This window comes from Myotis brandtii, unplaced genomic scaffold (assembly GCF_000412655.1).
Source record: "Myotis brandtii unplaced genomic scaffold, ASM41265v1 scaffold13, whole genome shotgun sequence".
NCBI classification, from domain to species: domain Eukaryota; kingdom Metazoa; phylum Chordata; class Mammalia; order Chiroptera; family Vespertilionidae; genus Myotis; species Myotis brandtii.
In genome coordinates this window covers 245,183-249,932 of record NW_005354595.1, presented here as the reverse complement: position 1 = coordinate 249,932, position 4,750 = coordinate 245,183, and the positions used below count along the sequence as shown (strand labels likewise).

The 4,750-nt window shown below is 38.0% G+C and overlaps 1 protein-coding gene across 3 annotated transcripts in view; it reads left to right on the top strand.

Annotated features, from left to right (window-relative positions):
* Positions 1 to 2,471: 2,471 nt before the first annotated feature.
* The window catches only part of KIAA1958 (KIAA1958 ortholog), a 69,137-nt gene continuing 66,858 nt past the window's right edge, over positions 2,472 to 4,750 (top strand). For all 3 annotated transcript variants that reach the window (XM_005859742.2, XM_014534381.1, XM_005859743.2), the window contains exon 1: positions 2,472 to 2,525. The gene's annotated coding sequence lies outside the window, so the exon portion shown is untranslated. The remainder of the gene's footprint in view (positions 2,526 to 4,750) is intronic.

The window sequence follows — 4,750 nt, the reverse complement described above, 5'->3', positions numbered from 1 at the left end:
AGCTGCCTGGCTGCCAGCCGCCATCTTGGTTGGCAGTTAATTTGCATATCTCCCTGATTAGCCAATGGGAAGGGTAGCGGAGGTATGGTTAATTACCATGTTTCTCTTTTATTAGATAGGATAATAATAATTCTATTGTCTGTGTTATGTAGCAGTATTAATTCTTTACTTCTGGTTAGCAGAATGGGATTTGTGTGGGTGGCCTGAGAGCCTAATTACTTCATGTATAGAATTGTTTTTATGATAACATCCAAATTTGTATTCTAAACCAATTTATTTACCATCTTTGGACCTCAGTCTTTTTATGTAAAGAGACTTGCTTGTGTTTTACATTTTATTTCCCCAGAATTCTCTCCACAGAGGATTACAGCACATTGTATATAAGGCTCAATACATGTTGACTCTAACTGGTGTGTCAAGAGTTGGTTTCATCAATGAAGGCATTTGGGTAGGTGTTCTATATACTGAATAATTAGAGAACATTTTGCTGTGCTGGCTGTGAGTTGACATTTGACACATTTCCTTTTCTCCTTTGCTCAGTTCCAATCAGTTACTCATTGCCCATCCTCTCAGGACCGTAGACGCTAGAAATACATTCTCTCCTGGAATCCACAGCAGTTGACCTCCTTATAAGCATACAAATCTTGAGAAAATGAGCATTTCCTGTGGTTTTCATTTATTCATAATGGTATGTTCCCAGTAATGTTGAAGTAGACCTATTCTGGGCACCACCAGTGGTCTGTTCATTGCCTGAAATATTTGGCTGTTGTTAATGATGCCATTACTCCTGCTTTATTTGTGTTTATTGCTGCAATTACTCATATATAAAAGTAATTTTGCCGAGTACCTATTATATGAAGGGGAATTTATTACATATTTCTTTTTTATGTAATTTTCGAGCCCTTATAGGATTCCACAGTTTTACCTCCTCTTCTGAGACAAGCCACATCGTGTCCTTTATTATTATTGCTTTGTTTTGCAATCTTACTACACTTGCATAACTAAAATACAAACAAATAGACCCTCAACTTACTGAATCTGGGTGAGCACAGAAGAGAAGGAATAGGACAAAGGGATTCATGGGTGTTATTAGGGACCTTGGGAGTGGGAGAAGTTGGAAAGCTCCTTTTAAGTTTTTTGTTCTGATGTGTCCCTATCTATGAATTCTCCCAGTGCCATCCGAATAATTGATTATCAGGGGCCTTGGAGTCTATATATGTCTACGTTGTTCTACAAAGTTTAAAGAATGGAATCCCCTTGGTATATCTCTGGGAGGTGCTAAACAGGTTGAGGTCAGTGCTTCTGTAAGCCTGGGAGGTGTTTGCCATCATCTCACTCAGGCACTAACGTTTACCTACCAACCTTTTCATCTCAACTTCTGTATAAATGGTATTGTTGAGGCATTAAGACACTTTCCTACTTCAGCATCTTTACACTTAGTGTTCTCTTTGCCTGCAATTTCTCTCCGCCCTCCCCCCTCCAACTCCTTCACATGACTCGCTCCTTCAAATCTCTCAGTTCTCGGCTTAACAATCACCTTTTCAGAAAGGCCTTCCCTGACCACCTTCATTAGGTCTCCCCTATAATTCTCTGTCATAGCATCTTATTAGAATTCTTTTCCAGCATTTGCCACATCTCTGGTTATTTAGCGTATCTTTTTTATCTAAAGCTTCTCCTCTGATTGACCTTCAGGTTTATGTATCTACCCTACCTGTTGGACATTTATACTTTTATTTAGTCACTCGTTTATTTATATCAGTATGGATTCGTGGATATTATATTTATTTATTTTTTAAAATATGTTTTTGTTGATTTCAGAGAGAGGACGGGAGAGGGAGAGATAGAAACATCAATGATGAGAGAGAATCATTGATCAGCTACCTCCTGCACGCCCCACTGGGCATGTGCCCTTACCAAGAATCCAACTGTGACCTCCTGGTTCATCAATTGCTGCTCAACCAATGGGCCACACCAGCTGGATTGGATATTTATTTTATACTTTGGTTTAAAATCCAGTACTATTCTATTTATTTTGTTGCTCAAATTGTTCTGGCCTTGGCCACTGGGAGCTCTATGAGTTGGCTCCTTGGTTCCTTTGACATACGCCATCAGTTTGCTTTTGAGCATTTCCTTAATTCCTGGTTCTGTAGGAGTGCTCAAATGTCTTTTTTGGAAATTTAAGATTTTCCTGTCAGTGATTTTGAAAATAATTTGATGTGTGTTTATATGAACTCAGGCTATTAAGTAGATCAAAATATTTTCAGTATTGATTAGTTTTATTTTTTGTGATGATTTATATTGCTACTTCTCATAGGGAAAATATATATGAGTATGACTTTTCTCAGGATAAATATTGTGTTTATGGCCAGTTTTTGTACTTCAGTTTGTTCAGATATAGATTTCACTTTGCAATTCATATTAGAGACGTTTTACATTTCTCTGGCTTTCAGGGACATTTATGGTTGCCAGTAGCTGAACAGATACCATTACGCTGGAAGTATTTCAGTGATTATATATGCTGAGTGGTAAGATTGCTTATTCTAAAAAAAGGACTCCATAATATTTGGTTTTGGTTATAATTAGCAGTATGTTTACCAGAAATTAAGTTTAGCTTTTAGAAGCCTGGAATTCTTCATATGTTTATCTTTAAATATTTCAGAGACTGTTATGAAACTGTTAGTAATTCCTATATATATTATATGTTCAGCTTATTCTTTTAGAGCTGATGGAATAACATATAGCAAGTAATTGTACAACATGGGGAATGTTCAAGATAACAGGATGTAAATAGTAATACTTTGATTACAACTTCGTTTAAAAGGAAACTAACTGGCCCTGGCTGGTGTTGCCCAGTGGTTAGAGGGTCAGCCTGTGCACTGAAGGGTCTCTGGTTCGATTCCCAGTCAAGGGCATGTACCTGGGTTGCAGGTTCATCCCTGGCCCTGGTCAGGGCATGTGCGGGAGGCAACTAATCAATGGAAAAAATATCCTCGGGTGAGGGTTAACAAAAAAAGAAAAGTAAAAGGGAACTGATTCCAAGTACAAATAAAAGACCAGAAGGGAAAGACCAAAAATGTTAACAGTGAATATCTGTTACTTAGTGTGACATAGCTTTTCTGTAATTTTCCAATTAAAAAAAAATTGGTGTGCATTACTTGTTTAATGAGGAAATGAGGGAATTTTTTTTTAACTTAGGAAAAAAAGCATTCTGCAAGGATTTCTATTGAGTGTTTATTTATTCCATTCTAGATACTGAGAGTTAAAAAGCTTTTAAAAAACTATTTCATAACTCAGATTGTTTTTCTCTACCGATGATTTGGTGAGATGTTATAATGTTTTTATAACATTAACACTTTACAGTTTATAAAAATTTTAATACATTCTTTCATTCTAAAAAATCTGCATCAGATGGATTTTTACTTCATTTGTATGCACAAATGGATGAAAGTGCAAAGGTTAGCACTCGGTGTTATGTGTTGAAACCGTAGCTTCATTAATGTCTGCTCTGTGGAGCAGAGTTGGAGACCAAGGGCCCTGAAGGCTGCAGAGCAGAGCCTGGCCTTTGCCAGGGCTGCTAACAGACCACATTTTGTGGGACAGCCTCAGCTCCTCTCATAGGAGACTGATGGCCTAAATAGATGCCTTGGGGAGCCTCCTTGGATTAAAAATACCTAGCATTATCTGGCTGCTTTGAATTTTTTTTTTTTTAGCGGTGAGGTGTAGGTGTGAATTGAGGCTTGGAAGTGGCAGAGTAGCTTTAGCTACTGTCTCTGGATATCCTCAGGATGGGGCTTAGACAGAAGATTATAGTTTATAGATTTTATAGTTTATAGATGATAGTTTATAGATTTTATAGATTATATGTTCTAGTCTTCACAAAATTTGCAAAGGTACCACAATTAAAGGCAGGTGCATTTAAATTGATTTTCTTTTTGTAGAGCCCTTTTTTTTTAAAAAGTAAAAACTATGCTTTTCTTTCTAACTTAATATTTAGAAATACATTCAAAGGGACTTTTTGTTGTTGTTTTTAAGCCAGAGGAAAATGACCTTGTTTGTAATATGACTCTGTCCCTATTGGCCAGTGCCCAACCCCCGTTCTTTCTGTCATTGGGAAATATATGCAAAGGAATAGGGATGGGAGTGGTCATTCCCCTGGTTGCCTCCTGAGAGTTAGTCTGTTTTAATAGAAGGTTCTGATGTGTGTATAAAACAGTGGCGGGATTACCACAGCGTTTGGTAGCCCAGCTCTGGAATCAGGAAAGCAACATCAAAAACTAGGGCTCCTCCAAGTATTATGCTAAGCGAAGTCCGAGAAAGACAAGTATCACATGATCTCACTCATATGTGGAATCTGATGAACAAAATAGATCCAGAGACATAGAAGAGCGTAGGTGGGGCGTGGGAAGTGATCAATAAAAAAACTTGTATGCATATATGCATAACCCATGGATACATACAATAGGGTGGTGAAGGCCTGGGGTGGGAGGTGGGGTAGGGCTAGAAGGGGTCAATGGCAGGGGAAGGGGCACATATATAATACTTTCAACAATAAAGATTGAAACACACACACACACACACAAACACAAAACTGAGGCTCCATCCTAGTAGTCTCATTTCATGGTGTTAATGGGATCAGTTCCTCCAGTCTGCTGTGTGCCACTGTGTGCCTTGATAAGTAAGCCAGTGTACCTTTCAGTAGGCGGCCCATGAATTCTTCATAATGGGATTCATCAGCACACTAAAATGATAA